This window comes from Lissotriton vulgaris, chromosome 12, assembly GCF_964263255.1.
Source record: "Lissotriton vulgaris chromosome 12, aLisVul1.2, whole genome shotgun sequence".
Lineage (NCBI taxonomy): Eukaryota > Metazoa > Chordata > Amphibia > Caudata > Salamandridae > Lissotriton > Lissotriton vulgaris.
In genome coordinates this window covers 748,915,726-748,934,616 of record NC_141700.1, presented here as the reverse complement: position 1 = coordinate 748,934,616, position 18,891 = coordinate 748,915,726, and positions in this window count along the sequence as shown.

The following is an 18,891-nucleotide window of genomic DNA, read 5'->3' as shown; positions in this document are numbered from 1 at the left end:
TTCGCCTCACTCAGAACCACCTAGCATTCAGAAAGCAACTTAAAACTTGGATATTCGACAAGTAATTCCCCCACCCTTCTTCAAGCGCCTTGAGACCCTCTGGGTATGTAGTGCGCTATATAAATCATTTGACTTGACTTGATTTATCGTGAGCAGTTTGCAACATTTCTACCCTGAATCGTTTATCCTTAAGAATTGCTACCCCTCTAATTGTGGTCCTAAGAGTAGAACAGATTACAATATCATATCCTAATTGACAGAGTAGTTGTTTATCCTTGCCAGCTATATGAGTTTCAGATAGTAACGCAAAGTGGGGGTTATGTAATCTCAATTCTTCTGACACAAGACGTCTCTTATTTTTACTGTTTAACCCCGCAACATTCCATGCTAGACATCTTAGTTTATACATTCAAAACAAAAACATACATCAAACCAAAAACCAAGTGGAAAACTTCTATCCTTAAACCACACAAAAGTAAATATTTGCTCGTAATTTTATTCCTAATAGCATGTCTCCCCATCAGTTTAATAATACAATTTTTCAAATTGTCATCCCCCAAAACCCCCCATTCTGCGGAGAACGGAAAACCCCCTCCCTCTACCCCCCTATCTCCCACCCCCGCTGGGGAGGGACCACCTTTCAGCTTCTGCTGCCGCTGTAGTGGCAGCACCTACGATAGAGCGCCTGGTAGAGACCCCACCTCCTCCTCTGAAAAGAAAACCTTTTTAATCAGAATAATTATTCCTGAGAACTAGGAGGAAAAAGTAACAATAAATTAGAGCCCCTAAAGTTTTCTAAGCTTAGTCTCCCTAGCTATTATACCCGCCTCTACCTTCTACCTAATCAATTACTACAGTTTAAGCCTAGCTCTTACTCGTGCTAGATAAAAATGCCTCGGCTTCTTTTGTATCAGTGAAAAAGAAAGTACGCCCGCCTTTAATAACCTTAAGACGGGCGGGTTCCTGAAGAAAAACCTGTCCCCCAATGGATTTAATTGGGTCGATCAGTTTACGAAGCTCCCACCGTCTGTCCATAGTGGCTTTACTTAGGTCAGGGCGAGCAAACAAAGAAAGATTCCTATAACTGTAGGAGCATTAGGACGTGCTGGACGGCATTCCATGATTGGAGTGTGGGTGTTCCCAGACATCCACCTATTTATTTTGTTGCGTTCCCAGATTTGCCATTATCTGTAGATCTGGGAATGCTCAAAATGCTACGCCTAGCCAGGTGAGGTGTAACAAGGAAAATATCTTTATTTCTACTCAATTTTCCTCTTTCTACGTGTGCTGCACTCTACAGCACACATAGAAAGAGCAAAAGGCCTCTCTGCAGAAAAGGGTCCCTTCCTGCACAAAAACAATTCTGCCTACAACGCAGGTACCCTTGAACCCTGAAGGAAGTGCGTCTGCATTGGCAGTAGGCAGCCAAAAGTGCGACAGCACCACAAAAGGACAGGAATCCACTGTATCATGTGAAGTAGGGTACATTCCTGCCCTTTTCATTTCACTCAGCACAGTGCAGTAAAGTAGCTTGCAGGACCTCAATGTCCATCAAGTCACTCTTACTGTGACTTTAATATAATCCGAGGGAAAGCTGGTTAGGCACTGAATTTTGCCTATCCAGCGACAGTAAGACAAAAAATATAAGTCCAACAACAACATGTGGCTTTACTAATGTTTGTTTATGCTTTGTTTTAGCGCAATTTCACAAGATTCAGGGCAGATTGATCATTCAGTTGTTTTTCCTGCCTTTTGTTTATGAAGATCTAATATATAATTCAATATTATTTGCATCAAGAGGGCTTCAATCAGCTAAAAATGGCAACAAATTTCAAGATCGTTTGAACAGGTGACCCCCAAGATATACCTGGGCTTGGGCCCCAAACATCCAATGGCACTGCTACCATAGTTTTAAACATTTCACATAGGCTTCCTTTATTCCTAATTCAGCGAGGACATCGCCGACTTCGTCAGCCCGCATGCCCTCCCCTCCGCTGACTACATCCTCCTGGGAGACCTCAACTTCCATCTGGAGAACAACAACGACCGCAACACCAGCACCCTGCTCGACAACCTCGCCAACCTGGGACTCAAGCAACTGGTGTCCACCCCCACCCACCTCGCCGGACACACACTCGACGCAGTCTTCTCTTCCAGCACAGACATCAACTTCAGCCACGCCACTGAGCTTCTATGGACGGACCACAGCTGCATCCACTTCACCTTCAAGAGAACGACGACCCACCACCACCAGAAACAGACCGCCCGCAGAAGCTGGAACAAGATCACAGCAGACCAGCTCGCCACCTCCCTGAGCCAGCACCCTCCTGCCAGCTCAGCGAACCCCAGCCAGGCCGCCGACAACCTCACGAAGTGGATCAGCAACTGCGCGGACGAACTCGCCCCACTGAGGACCCCGCCTAGCAGACCCGGCAGCAAGAAGGCCCCTTGGTTCACCGACGAACTCAAGAGCTCCAAGAAGAACTGCCGAGCCCTCGAGAAAGTCTGGAGAAGGGAACCGACACCGGACAACAGGACCTCCTTCAAACTTGCCACCCGGAAACACCACCAGCTGATCCGCGCCGCCAAGAAAACAGCTTTCAAGGACCGGTTGGACAACAACGCACACAACTGCAAGGAACTCTTCAACATCGTGAAAGAGCTTTCCAACCCCAGCGCAGGAAACAACGGCATCATCCCATCGCAAGACCTCTGCAACTCCCTCGCTTCATACTTCCACAACAAGATCGCGGACATACACAACAGCTTCAACAACCAACCAACGCACACCATGACCGAACAACCACCCCCCCCCACCACCACCCTCCACGCCTGGACCCCGTTCAGCACCAAAGACACCATCCGCACGATGAACTCCATCCACTCCGGATCACCGACCGACCCCTGCCCTCACCACGTCTTCAACAAGGCCGACGCTGTCATCGCACCCCACCTGCGAGACATCATCAACACATCCTTCGACACAGCCACCTTCCCCGAGAGCTGGAAGCACGCCGAACTCAGCGCTCTACTCAAGAAACCCACAGCGGACCCCACCGAACTCAAGAATTACCGCCCCATCTCGCTCCTCCCGTTTCCAGCCAAAGTCATCGAGAAGACCGTCAACAAGCAGATGGCCGCCTTCCTCGAGACGAACGGATCCCTCGATCCCTCACAGTCCGGCTTCCGAGCCAACCACAGCACCGAGACCGCCCTCATCGCCGCCACCGATGACATCTGAGCCCTGATGGACAATGGAGAAACAGCGGCCCTCATCCTCCTAGACCTCTCCGCGGCATTCGACACGGTCTGCCACCGCACCCTAGTACGGCGCCTCAGCAACATCAGCATCCAGGACAAGGCGCTGGAATGGATCACCTCCTTCCTCGACGGAAGAACACAGAGAGTCCGCCTACCACCTTACAAGTCAGAGGCCTCCGAAGTCATCTGCGGCGTCCCCCAAGGATCATCTCTGAGCCCCACCCTCTTCAACGTCTACATGAGCCCCCTCGCGGCCATCGTACGCAAACACAACCTCAGCATAATCTCCTACGCCGACGACACCCAGCTGATCCTCTCCCTGACCAACGACCCCGCCGCCGCCAGAGCCAACCTGCACGAAGGGATGAAAGAGGTAGCCGAGTGGATGACGACCAGCCGCCTGAAACTGAACTCGGACAAGACGGAGGTCCTCATCCTGGGCTCCTCACCCTCCGCCTGGGACGACTCCTGGTGGCCTCCCGCCCTGGGCACCGCACCCAAACCGACAGACCATGCACGAAACCTGGGCGTCATCCTGGACTCCTCCCTCTCCATGACCAGGCAAGTCAACAACGTCTCCTCGGCGTGCTTCAACATCCTACGCATGCTACGGAAGATCTTCTGGTGGATCCCCACCGAGACCAGAAAGACCGTCACCCAGGCCCTCGTCACCAGCCGACTGGACTACGGCAACGCCCTCTACGCCGGCACCACCGCCAAGCTCCAGAAGAGACTCCAGCGGATCCAGAACGCCTCAGCCAGACTCATCCTCGACATCCCACGAACCAGCCACATCTCCGGACATCTGAGAGACCTTCACTGGCTCCCCGTCAACAAAAGAATCACCTTCCGCCTCCTCACCCACGCACACAAAGCCCTACACGACCAAGGCCCGAGCTACCTCAACAGCCGAGTCAACTTCTACGCTCCCAAACGCCACCTCCGATCAGCCAACCACGCCCTCGCCGCCGTCCCCCGCATCCGAAGAGCGACAACAGGAGGAAGGTCCTTCTCCTACCTGGCCGCCAAGACCTGGAACTCCCTCCCGACCGACCTGCGCCTGACCCAAGACCACCTCTCCTTCAGGAAGAAGCTGAAGACCTGGCTGTTCGAGCAGTAGCGGCACCTCCCCCCCCAGCGCCTTGAGACCCTACGGGTATGTAGCGCGCTTTATAAGTGTCACTGATTGATTGATTGATAGTAACTACTGAGTATCCGGAACATAATAATGATCTCAGATTCTTTTCACAGCGGATGGGTATGAAATGGAAGCTGGTGTAGGGCATCTGTACACACTGCACTGATGTAGTAACCATTGATGAGATATATCCCGATTGACAGCTCCGACCCCATGCAGAGTTTTTACTATCTCGAAGTCACTTTATTTAAAATGTAACATCATTGTTCAAGGAGTTTATGATAAGTGTATGTGAGGAACATACCAGTTGCCTCATTATTTGAGTTACTAAAACAAATATTTCTCCAAGGCATGCCTCTGCAACCAAATCCAGGAATGGATATTTACTTCTTGCCAGTTTCTCTTTATATACCAATTCCAGTAATAAATAGGTAGTTTAGATTCAAAACCTTTAAGAACATAGCACTGAGGAATACAGCAATATTTTGCTGAATAACCTGTTTGCCCTTGGGGATACAGGTAACACCTACACATCCTGTGAGAATATGTACAAGGCAAAGTATGTTTGTCAAATTGCAACAGTGACCTTTGATCCAGCGCTCCTATAAAAATAACGTCACAATCCACTACCACACTTACCAATTAATACCAGGCCCATAAGAAACAATAGAGCAGCTGAATCATGAGGTGAATGGATCTAATATGTTGTATATTTATCTACAATAAACAAGACCAGTTTGTCATTTTAAAAGTTTATTTAAAATTCATAATTGCAAAACTTTATTAACTCTCTTTATTAGAATCAAACATTTAGTTTATTAATTCAGTTTAATGTATTAATCAATCATTGGCACAAAGATAACTGTCAATTCAGCATTGCTCAAAATAATGAATCAAAGAAAATATAAACCTAAGTTAGCTTTCTGACCTGGAAGAAAAACAAATTAACAAACAGTTGAATGCTTACGATCAAAAGGAAATCGGACAGCACTTCGCCCTCAGGAAACAGTCAGCCCGTTCCTTACAAGAGGCCCAATTTTTATATCACTTTTGCACATTAATTTAACTAAATGTATTTCTTTTTAAAAGTTCAGCACTCTGATTGGTTGATGGCTGTCAGACCACCAAAGCCACCTCTTCCAGGGTATGAACGTCACCATGCTATTGTTCGTTGCTATAGAGTGACATGACTTCCGAGCGTCTTTGCAACAATTTAAAAAGTTGCTTCTTTAACTTCCACCAAAGCTCGGTAAAAACTTTCCCTGTCACTTCCTCGGCCTTGTAAAAAGAACATCCAGAGCAGTTCATGAATAAGTCTTTGTCAGAGCCACAGTCTTTTCAAAGGTAAAGCACAAAATACAATTCTCCATGGAAAGTTTCCAAGATGACTGCACTTGGCTCCTTCTTTGTTCAGTAACAGGCCGACCAACTTTTCTTTCAGAACCAGTATTAGGCCTCAAAACCATTCTCGGGCTAGTATTAAACAAACACAAAAGAAGTGATTAATTCAGGTAAAGCAAACCCTTCTGTACCACCCGTCCTTTGCTAATTATTAATTAACCCACTAATAAAAGACATCTAGCAGGAGCAAACAAATAAAGCAGCACATAAAATATCTACCATTCTTCATGAAATCCAGCTTTAAGTTTCTGAAAGAGTAAAAAGATGATTAAATGATACACAGACAGACAAACACAACATAGGACAAACATGTAAGCACATATAAAAAGCACATGCCATGAATAATCTGCCGCATATTAATAATGACAAAGACAATAGGACAGACATGACAAACAAAACAATATTGATCACATGTTACAAAACAAACTCGCAAATGCAACAAGAGCACATGTTATTAGTTCCCGCGTGTTCATGTGTGGTGCAAACTTAACCTATGTTGATTAATTCAAACAAATCGTGCAACAGCTCATTAATAAATTAGTTCATGTTATGGGAGATTGAATCCATGAGTCAGAATAAAATATTTTCTGAAGCTCACTTCATCAACTCCCTCATCTGGTGATTTTAAAATCACCAAATAACACCCCAAAAATTTTAGAAATTTTCACCCATTTTTGAGACAACACACACTGAATTCTCTCGATATTAGTCTCCCTAAACCCCTGTTTCAGATGTCTGAGCATCTCTCTCAAACTGAACCCTTCGCATTTCTTCTAACTCATATTCCTTTTCTTGTTCTTTTCTGAGTTTATAAATCCTTCTCTTTTCTTTCTGATGCTTCCTCCTCTTGTGAATCAAGCAACTAATTTTTAGCAGCATTATCACTATAATAATGACAATTACTGGATAGAGCACTTTGCCAATAATTGAACTACCAAGTTCAGAAAACCATTCTTTGATAGCCTCCATTCTCTTTCCAGTTTTCTCGGTAAAACTTTCTTCCTCCATGGGTTCTATTTCTTCATGAAAACGTGTAATGTTTCTAACAAGTAACTCTATATCCCGACTTTTGTCAGGTATATAAGTACAGCAATGGTGGACATGCAAGACCCCACAGACTCCACCCTCTTTTGCAAGCAGAATGTCCAGAGCAAGACGATTCTGCATAACCATGCTTCTAGTAGCAACAAGTTCAGTATTAACTAATTGGAAAACACTTGCAGTATCAGTTGACAACCTATCTACAATTGTAGAAACTTTTCTGATTTTAATTGAATTCATGGTAATTCCCACCATAGGAATAATAGCACCAAAGATGTCTCCCAGGATTTCTGAGAAACTTTCTCTTTTGTACCTATTCAAATTCAAATGTTCACCAAATTCAAAAGTACCCTCTTCATTTCTGTCAACATGAAAGTTTTTTGGAAAAACCAGGCCGAGATAACATGTCCCGTACCAGTGACAGTCACAGTCAGTCAGTCAGTCAAAATATCTTTATTCGGCTTATTAAAAACCATACAAAGAGATGAACAATAAAATACATTTCATACAAGATTTATCATAATACACATGATACAGAAATTTAGCAACAGTTTTAAGAATAATAATAAACGGTTTAAGAAAAACATGTTAAACATTAATAGCTAATCAAATCTTGGCAGGCAGCTTTCGCCCTTGAGGCGGCAACCAGAAATTTAGCAACGCAAAAAGTAATGTGAGGGTTAGGTAGTAGTTGTAAGTAGAGCAAAGCCGGTCTCACCTGCGTGAAGCCGGCCTTCTTGAGAGTTGGCAACAAGAATTTTTTCCTAGGCTCTAAATAAAAACCACAAAACATAACAAAATGCATTGTATCTTGGACTGAGAACTGGTCACACCTGCAGGGCGGGGCTGATTCTGGTTTCTGCCAGTTATTAAAAGAGCCTAAATAATAATGCAGCAAATTAAATCTAAATTTGGTTAAAAGAAACCTATGGAAAGGGGGTGTAACATAACCCAGGTATGGTGCCAGTGAAGGTGAAGTAAGCAGCAGGCAATGATCCCTCACTGCCGGCTTTGCTAGTTCACTCTCTTCACGGCACATCTCCCTCCTCCCCATAAAAGACTTTTTAACTGAGTCAAGATCTTGGATCCTAATGGACTCCGGAGAAGTAAAAAGCTCCGGCCGTCCTAGATCAGAAAAAGCCTTTGCCAGATAGGCCAACCAGGGGATTCTGTTAGATTTGTCAAGGGACAAGACATCGGTCAGGATCTTGTGGTTTAATGGGAGTTCTTCGTTCATCCATATTTTTAACCAAAGAATCAGAGGGGCCATGCTCAGCTTATCTGAGAGGAACTGGAGGCCAACTTCTTTATGTATGGAATACGTTGGAGTGGACTGAGGTACAGAGAGCAGGGCTCTGATGAATCCATTCTCTGCTTTCTGTATTGGTTCCACATTTGCGTATCCCCACAGTGCGGAGCCATATAGTGCGATGGCCACAGATTTGCTGTTGTAGATTTTTAAGATGGCTTCCATAGGCCTGGCTCCTAGCCTACCAGCAAAGCTCAGAATTGCTGAGGATGATCGTGTGACGGCCAATCTCTTAGCTCTAACCTGTGGTCCCCAAGTCCCTTTCTGATCGAACAGTATGCCTAGGTAGGGAAATGTGGATACCCTAGAGACCAAGTCCCCCCTACAAATGAATGTTTTAGTTCTCTTCCTATGACTCTCTAGGCCCACCACCATAGTGTGTGACTAGGCTACGTTTATTTTAAGGTCTAGTTGGTCCATAAACGTGCCAAAGGCATTCAATAGGCACTGGAGGCCAACTCCCGTACGTCGGCTTCCTGCCCCTCTAGGTGCGCACCCAGGCCATTGATGTAGATGGTAAAGAGTAAGGGGGCCAAAATGCAGCCCTGCCGCACGCCCCTTAAGGATCTAAACAGAGCGGTACACCTGCCCTCATTGGTCACGCGTACACTCGAGAAGAGTTCTTGGTGCAGGGAGGACATAAAGGTGACCAATGCCTCATCTATGCCCATCTCCAACAAGATGGACCACAGCTTAGTTCTATTGACTAAGTCAAAAGCCGAGGAGAGGTCCATGAATGCAAGATACAAAGACCCCTCCTTGGCAATAGTGTATTTGGAGATGAGCAGATGTAAATTAATGCACTGTTCGATAGTACCCTTTTTTTCCCTAAATCCATATTGGATTTCGGACAATCCACCACAGCCCTCAACGTTCTCCCTCAGCCTAGATAGGAGGACTCTGCCTAGAATTTTTACCGAGGAATCCAGGAGGGATATAGGCCTATAACAGCCTGGATCGTCCCGCTGGCCTTTTTTAAAAATGGGGACAATAGTAGAGGTATTCCACGATGCAGGTATAAGATTATCATTCACTGCATTAAACACATTTGCCAAGACCTCAGCCCACAGTTTTGGGGAATACATAAAAAAGTCGGCAGGCACGCCGTCAGGGCCAGGTGCCTTGTGCTTTGTGGTGGACCTAATGGCTTTCTCCACCCCATCTTGGTTAAAGATAATGGAGCATGTGACTGATCTTGTCAACATGGTGTCTGTAGTTGCGTCAGCAGTATCCCCGTAAACATTTTTAAAGTGAGATAACCATTTTTCGTCAGGGATAACGCAGTCCATGATGTCATTATCAACATCTGAGAAGAAGGGCTGTTTAATAATTTCCCAGAATTTTTTACTATTCTTCAGGACTGCCGCCGAAAGGAGGTCCTCCCATGCTTCTTGTTTAATGGTGTCCTTTCGTTTTTTTAGTGCTAATTTGTAGATTTTCCTGAGTCTGGTGATCTCATCGTTTGCCCTGGGGATACTTTTTAAAGCTACTAGTAATGATCTATGCTTTTTAGAACATTCTGAATCAAACCAACGCTTATTTCCTGGGATTACGTTTTTAGTCTTAACCAAGAGGTCCTGTGACACCTGGACACAAATGGCTTCAAAGGCCTCTACAACTTCTTGACCCTGTGCGCCAGGATTTTTACAGACCTCCACCTGCCCCTTGATCTTTAAAAAAATTTCGGCATAACATTTTTCTGGAACCACCTTTGCCCATTTCAGGCGTCTTCCTTGGCCGGTTGTCCTTAAGGGATGGGTGGTTACTTTCAATGGGGATGGTCCTATATTGCCTCCCCAAGCCACTTCTAACTCTACAGGGTTATGGTCACTAAGGTGTGATTGTGTGGTGCGGTAGGCGTTGACCCGAGTAAGAGTGCTTAGGGATACAAATATATAGTCAATGATAGTACCATGAGGGATACCGGTGAAGGTTGGCTGTCTAATGCCTCCATCTGGTTCGTAGAGGTCGAAATTGGCTAGAAAATCCTCCAACTCCTCTCCCTCAATAGAATGTTCAAAATGGGGTCCCTCAGGCCCATCATCCCCATCGAGACTACTTCTCCTGCAATTTAGGTTGCACGGATGAATGTTAAAATCGCCTAATAAAATATAGTCTGTATCAAACGTATTATTCTGACTGACCATGTTTAAAATAGTGTCCAAATCACTGATATTACGACCTCTGTAATCACTGTTCCCTGAGTTATAAAAATTTATGAAAATAGTCCTACTAGTGTTTGTGATCACTCTTTCGACCAACAGGATATTGGGGGAGTCAGTGTCGATCTGCCTGCAGCTACCCTTTAAGTCTAAAGAAAACAGAAATAAAAGGCCTCCCTTGGCCCTCCCCGTGCGACTATGGACAGCAGCTTTGGTAAAAGTGATAAAACCGTCCCACCACAAATTGTCAGAAGTGTCCCACGTTTCCTGAAGCGCAATAATGTGGTGGCCTAGGACAAAGCTTGACCAGGATTTATCCTGACGTTTACCAGATAGCCCCGCTATATTCCAGCTCATTAGCCTACAGGAATCCATGGATGTCTCAGGTGCTAGGCACGGAACTGATGCCACTTTAGGCTCTCGAGGTGTTTGGTTTGGTTCATTAAATCCTACGTCCAAAGAACTGTGCAGGTTCACACTACCCCAACCCAAGGTCGGACTGTGGTCGGGCAGATGAAACATGGGTATTGGGTAATCGTTCAAAATCGTGTAATGACCTTCGTGCACTGACTGGGGGTAAGTCTGATCCAGTTGTTGGGCTGTGACGTCTATCCCCTGGTTCGTGTCCTCTATATGTCAGTCACAGTCGTTTAGGCCCGACAGAACCCCGTATCTATTTCCCATACCCAGTCCCCAATCAAATGGAGTAGGCACCTGACCCCATCCATTTGCTGATGGATTCCACATAGGCTGGGGAGTATTAGGTCTCATTATAAAATGTTCATTCCCTTGCCTAAACAAAAACCCATTCCCCTGGCCTCTGTTATCATAGCCTGGAGTATTTGGTCCCCACCTATTTATATTGGGCCAAAGTGGCCCTGGTGTTCTTGCCATTGGCCCATGCGGGAAGTTGTGTTGCCCTAAACCCCGACTACTCAAGGGGCGAGAATGGTTGTTGATAAATCTAGGCCTAGTTTCCCCACCCCAGTGAGCAATTCTAGCGTTCCTTCTAGGCCTGATGATATTGGAAAAACTCGCCATCTGGGTCTCAGTGTAAAAAAATTTCAGGGTAAGTGGAATTATGGATCCAGTTCTGCGTTGCGGTGGGAGGATGTTAGCAAGAATGTTAGGGAGTACTTCTGCGCTAGCAAAATTTAATATGACACAGTCCCCATTGAATTTCTTGGTCTTGTTCCCAATCCATGGTACCCTCCTTGCCATGACGATTTCCCCAGCTAGCTGGTCGGCACCCTGGTCTGCCATGCGCATATTATTGGTAAGCCAATATAAAGCTTTGTCCTTGAGACCTTGGGCGGATTCCTTTTGCTCCTGAGATAAAACAGGGACATTTGCCAATACCAGAACTAATGGTGAGGCTTCCAAAATAAATTGCGAGGAATCATCCCCTAAGTGCAATGGGGATGGTGCCAATAGGATGTGGCGTAGGGGGCTCACTAGGTACATCATGGGTGGGTGCAGGTGGTAGTAATTGGCCTTCCGGGATGGGCTGTTGTTGAATATCTGTAGGACCTGGGACAACACCCTGGTCTCCCTCCACGACAACTACAGGTTTACTAACTTCGCTGGCTAAGTTCTCTAAGTCATTCACCAACTTGCTTTGCAACCCTCCCATCTTTTTTATTTCGGATGTTAATTTATCAATCTTCCCAATGAGGGGCTTGATGATGGTTTTAATTTTGATGTCTATTGTTTGAGCTCATCAACGTCTTCACGCTCCACGTTGTTTCCTTTATGTCTAGGAGGTGAGTTAATCTTTTTCTTTCCTGACTGTTTACCCCCCCTTTTGGCTTGAGCTTTTCTACAGTTTCTCACAGGACGCGTAACAGGGGAAGAAGATGAGGGAATCTCCGCAACAGTATTTTGCTGCTGCTCAGAGTCAGGCGTGACGTTTATTGACTGATCAGCTAACAAATCAGAGTTTCCGTCATCTGCCTCCAGATTAATTAAGTTAGCATCAATTGTGAGGATTGAAGGGTCGGGCATTGGGGTATCAAGAGTTTGTGTACTGGGGTCAGGGCTTGGTGGGAGCAAAATTGGCGATTGACTCAACCCTAGGGATTCCCTTCTGTCGTTATTTATTTTTTTAACCACTTGTACTAGGAAAGAGTCAAGGGTTTTAAGTGGTGCTGGGGTGACAGAGGCCGATTTTTTAGACATAATTACAAGTGAGCGAGAATAGGTTAAGAGGTCACAAACTACACAGGTAAATGATATAGGGTGATAGCAACAGGCTACAGTTCTAGCAAGGCAAAAGATAAGACAGTATCATACAACATATACAGTTTATAGATTAAATAAACTCAGATCCTGGGTCGATTACACAAAATGCTAGAGTTCAAATGTGCGATGTGCTTCCTAAAAATTAATCCCAAAAGGTCTCAATAAGCCACCTGTAAGGCAAGATCAATCAGCTAAAACATCTGGTAAAGACCATATATTCTAAATTTAGTCCTATTCTGTAGCGTTTATCCCCCCCTACTAGACCTTGTACCTGGGCGATTCAGTGAGGGCTCGAAAAACCCTGCCGACCCCCGTCTGGCAACGAGGAGAAGAGTGGAGGTACACTACAGATAATGGGCCGGGCGACAGTGATCGGGGGCAAACAATATCAGAAGTCCACGATTTTTATCTCATTAAAAACAGTACCTTGGCAAATCCGTGATGTAGGGTGTTTGGGAGTGGGCCCAGCCTGGCCTCCTTCGGCCCCGGACGGCCACAGACGGCCCCGCCCTTGTCCCGGGCTTCTCCCGGGACGCTCCTGCACGCTCCCGCTAGCGGGTACTAGCCTTCCCTTATGTAGATGGACCGTTAATTTGCAGGCGGGGCGTGGTGGACAGGGAGAGCGGCCAGGTGTTGGTGGGCGGGCGCGGTGTGCAGAGGCTTCTGGTCCTAGAAGTCCTGCTCCGCGCGCTCGCAGCCCTGGTCCAGTCCACGCTATTCAAACCTGCTCCCTGGTCTCACTGGAGCGCAGCGGGACCCGCGAAGCGGGTTCCGCAAGTAGTTGAAGCAAAAATTAAGGGTCCAGAAATGCCCTCGAACCACGGCAGCAGCAGTCTCCGGTTTCAGGCGTCCCACGGCGATTTCTCCACTCTGCCCTTTTGAAGAGTTGCAGGCGGGGCGTGGTGGACAGGGAGAGCGGCCAGGTGTTGGTGGGCGGGCGCGGTGTGCAGAGGCTTCTGGTCCTAGAAGTCCTGCTCCGCGCGCTCGCAGCCCTGGTCCAGTCCACGCTATTCAAACCTGCTCCCTGGTCTCACTGGAGCGCAGCGGGACCCGCGAAGCGGGTTCCGCAAGTAGTTGAAGCAAAAATTAAGGGTCCAGAAATGCCCTCGAACCACGGCAGCAGCAGTCTCTGGTTTCAGGCGTCCCACGGCGATTTCTCCACTCTGCCCTTTTGAAGAGTTGCAGGCGGGGCGTGGTGGACAGGGAGAGCGGCCAGGTGTTGGTGGGCGGGCGCGGTGTGCAGAGGCTTCTGGTCCTAGAAGTCCTGCTCCGCGCACTCGCAGCCCTGGTCCAGTCCACGCTATTCAAACCTGCTCCCTGGTCTCACTGGAGCGCAGCGGGACCCGCGAAGCGGGTTCCGCAAGTAGTTGAAGCAAAAATTAAGGGTCCAGAAATGCCCTCGAACCACGGCACCAGCAGTCTCCGGTTTCAGGCGTCCCCTTTCTGAGAAACTTTCTCTTTTGTACCTATTCAAATTCAAATGTTCACCAAATTCAAAAGTACCCTCTTCATTTCTGTCAACATGAAAGTTTTTTGGAAAAACCAGGCCGAGATAACATGTCCCGTACCAGTGGTCTGGAAGGCTAAAATATGCTTTATTACCACAGATAAAATAAATCCCAGGAAAAATTGGATCCTTGCCACCTTTAAATCCCCATCCCCCAATGATATGATATGTATCCTCACATTGACTAGCACCCACAAAATAATTATCATACAATGTGTTATCTCTTCTAATACAAAATTTACCACTAACTAGTTCGTCTATATTAATTGCAGCATTAGTATTAACACCATTTAGTTTTGCGTCCTCCATCTGCTAGTATTTAGATTTAGCATGTTTTAGCATTTCATTTCTTTTATAAACAGCCCTTCTCTCCTCAACCATGTTCAGGAAAGTCTTTTCTTCAGCTCTCATTTTGCATGTTAAATTATTTCTATAAGCATATTCATAATTGAGTTCATTAGTAACTAAAAAGAATTCCCTCATCTGTTTCCTAGGTCTCACTTTGTTCAAGCTATTTACAACTTTGAGATTTGCAAAAACCTCATCAAAATCTGAATAATAATATTCCAGACGACCAGTTTGATAAAACAGATTAGCTATTACACTGCAAGTAATACCATAAGTGAGAGGTAACATATTATATGTAACTCCCTCTGATACAGAGAAGGCAACATCACACAAACATAACAATCTTTGACATTCATTACTTTGACATATTCAGACAGAAGCCTTGAAAATGAATTGCTTGAGAAATCTCCAATAGATCTATCTTGATGAGACTCAGGATCATGATTAATAACTCTACTAGACTTGCTAGCATGTTTCTCATGTTTAGGCTCTACTTTACTTGTTATATTAGTCTTGGATTTTTGCTTATTAACATCAAACGGATAGACCACAGCTAAAGTTAACCAAAGTAAGATTAATAAAATCACACAAATAGAAGTCATTTTACAGCATCTCTTAAAAATCGAACATCTAGAAGTATCTGATCTCGGCATTATTCTAAAATTTTAGAACAAAATTCAAAACAAAAATTTTAAATGTAAGTATCGTGAGTATCTACTATATTATCAAAACTCAAAAACTATATCCCCCTATTACATTTTTTTTTTTTTTAGAATAAAAACCCTAAACAGCTTTTCTTCGACCTTGTGTCACATAAATTTGTGCACTCCAACTAAACACAATTTCTTCGACCTAAAGTCAGCTAACAAATTTTCTTCAGCCTTATGCCAGGAAACTCAACCTAGAGTTACCCTAACAAACTTTCTTCAGCCTTATGCCAGGAAACAAACCCTTCATCTAAATTTCTAACAATTTCAATCCTTATCACTGAGTTCTAAGTCTTCCTGACTGCTACTCTCCATTTCAACAATTGGTGGAATAATTATATAGGTCCACTCTGGGGACTTATATTTCTGATTTGGCCTTATTACTCTTTTTGTCTTTCGAGAGATAACCTCTATTTTCTTGTTTTCGTTCTCGTTTTTCTTTTCAAGTTCACTTCCCTGACTAGAAACCTCGTTGATTTGATCTTTTGATTTCTTCACTAGTTTGAATTTCAAATTGTCTTCAGGCCAAATGTCTCCTTTTCTCAAGACTTTTTTCTTTGGCACACATTCGTTACTTTCAGCTTTCCAAGCTCTTTTTCTGAATTTCCTTATTTCAGATTCTTCATCACTCTCATCAGTATCTGTATCTGAGACTTCAAATCTGTACCTAGGAACTTCTTTACTCGGCAGCTTCACTCCATTCGAAACAATACCTTTACTGGTACTTGATCATTCTTCTTCTTCTTTAGGAATCACCTTCAGCTTCCCAGTCTCAGGCTTTTTGCTCTTGATTACAGAGTTACTTTTTCACCTTTCAATACTCTGGTTCAGATTTTTGTCTCTCTCCGAATCTTCTGCTTCTTCTGAATCTCCCTTATTTTTCAGAGACTCTTTTTCAAGCAGATCATCATCATCAACACCTCGATCTCCAGTTTCAATATTCAGGCCCATAACCCAGAGGTCGATGGATCGAAACCATCCTCTGCTACCAAAAATTGATCCAGCGCTCCTATAAAAATAACGTCACAATCCACTACCACACTTACCAATTAATACCAGGCCCATAAGAAACAATAGAGCAGCTGAATCATGAGGCAAATGGATCTAATATGTTGTATATTTATCTACAATAAACAAGACCAGCTTGTCATTTTAAAAGTTTATTTAAAATTCATAATTGCAAAATTTTATTAACTCTCTTTATTAGAATCAAACATTTAGTTTATTAATTCAGTTTAATGTATTAATCAATCATTGGCTCAAAGATAACTGTCAATTCAGCATTGCTCAAAATAATGAATCAAAGAAAATATAAACCTAAGTTAGCTTTCTGACCTGGAAGAAAAACAAATTAACAAACAGATGAATGCTTACGATCAAAAGGAAATCGGACAGCACTTCGCCCTCAGGAAACAGTCAGCCCCGTTCCTTACAAGAGGCCCAATTTTTATATCATTTTTGCACATTATTTTAACTAAATGTATTTCTTTTTAAAAGTTCGGCACTCTGATTGGTTGATGGCTGTCAGACCACCAAAGCCACCTCTTCCAGGGTATGAACGTCACCATGCTATTGTTCGTTGCTATAGAGTGACATGACTTCCGAGCGTCTTTGCAACAATTTAAAAAGTTGCTTCTTTAACTTCCACCAAAGCTCGGTAAAAACTTTCCCTGTCACTTCCTCGGCCTTGTAAAAAGAACATCCAGAGCAGTTCATGAATAAGTCTTTGTCAGAGCCACAGTCTTTTCAAAGGTAAAGCACAAAATACAATTCTCCATGGAAAGTTTCCAAGATGACTGCACTTGACTCCTTCTCTGCTCACGTACAGGCCGACCAACTTTTCTTTCAGAACCAGTATTAGGCCTCAAAATCATTCTCGGGCTAGTATTAAACAAACACAAAAGAAGTGATTAATTCAGGTAAAGCAAACCCTTCTGTACCACCCGACCTTTGCTAATTATTAATTAACCCACTAATAAAAGACATCTAGCAGGAGCAAACAAATAAAGCAGCACATAAAATATCTACCATTCTTCATGAAATCCAGCTTTAAGTTTCAGAAAGAGTAAAAAGATGATTAAATGATACACAGACGGACAAACACAACATAGGACAAACATGTAAGCACATATAAAAAGCACATGCCATGAATAATCTGCCGCATATTAATAATGACAAAGACAATAGGACAGACATGACAAACAAAACAATATTAATCACATGTTACAAAACAAACTCGCAAATGCAACAAGAGCACATGTTATTAGTTCCCGCGTGTTCATGTGTGGTGCAAACTTAACCTAAGTTGATTAATTCAAACAAATCGTGCAACAGCTCATTAATAAATTAGTTCATGTTATGGGAGATTGAATCCATGAGTCAGAATAAAATATTTTTCTGGAGCTCACTTCATCAACTTCATTCCCCCAACGCAGTCAAAATGTCTCGCAGACAGGACTGCCAGGCTGGTAGCTTTGGTGTCTCAATACTGCTGTCAGGGTTTGTTTTCAACCTGCACATTTTGTTTACCTTATGCCCGCATACATTTACTGCACATTCAGAGATCATCTCATCCTTCGAGAAACCTGTCTGCCTATATATAAAACCAATGAGCATGGCTATTAAGAGAAAAGTCAAATTCTAAATGAGGGCTTAAAATGGAACAATTTTTAGCTACTATTGCCTGTGAGTTTAAGTCTTTCCAAAATGCAAATACTATAAAAACAATTTGTGGTGAAGCCATTAGATCTCGCCTATGCAAGAGACATTTGTTTTGACAATGCGTTCTTACCATGGTGTACATCAGTCTGGCTGCTGTTCAGCATGGCTAAAAGTTAATAATATGGAGTGTCCTAGAGTGGAGTGGGGGTGTTTGTTGGATTATAGTGTTGTAGCGTGGAGTAGGGGGAGTAAAGTGTTGTATAGTTGAGTAGAGGGGAGTAGAGTTCAGTGGTACAGTGGCAAAGAGTGTCGTTGAGTGCAGTGTCATAGAGTGCTGTGTTGTAGAGTTGAGTGGCATAGAGTGGAGTGGGGTGGAATAGGGTGGAGTGGTTTGGAGTGGATTGAGGTAGGGGGCAGATTGGATTGGAGTAGATTGGGGTGGATTGAATTGGGGTAGAGTGGGTTGTATTGAGTGGAGTGGGGTGGATTGGAGTGGGTAGACTGGATGGGTTGGCTTGGAGTGGGGTGGATTAAAAAGGGGCGAGGTGAATTGGATTGGGGTGGAGTAGATTGTTTGGGTGTAGGACTGATTTGATTGGGGTGGGGTGGATTGGATTAGAATAGGGTGGTTTGGAGTAGGTTGAATTAGAGTGAGGTGGAGGGTATAGATCAGACTGTAGGGAGTGAATTAAATTGGAGTGGATTGGAATGGGGTAGATTGGATTGGATTGGAGGTGAGTGGAATGGATTGGAGGCATGGGTTGGGTTGGAGTGTGGTGACCTAAATGTATTGGATTGAGTGGGGTGGACTGAACTGGGGTGGGATGGATTTCATTAGAGTAGGGTGGTTTGGAATGGGGTGAATTAGAGTGTTGTGGAGGGTCGTCGCTCGGACTGGGGAGGGTGGAGTGGATTGAAGTAGGATGATTGGAGTGGAGAGTGGGATGGATACGGGTGGAGCGGTTTGGATTGGAGTGAGGTGAGTTGGGTGGAGTAGATTGGATTGGATTGGAGTGGGTGGAATTGAGTGTGGTGGGCTAGATATGTTGGATTGTCTGGGGTGGGGTGGGGTGGACTGAACTGGGGTGAATTAAAGTAATGTGAGGGGGTGGACT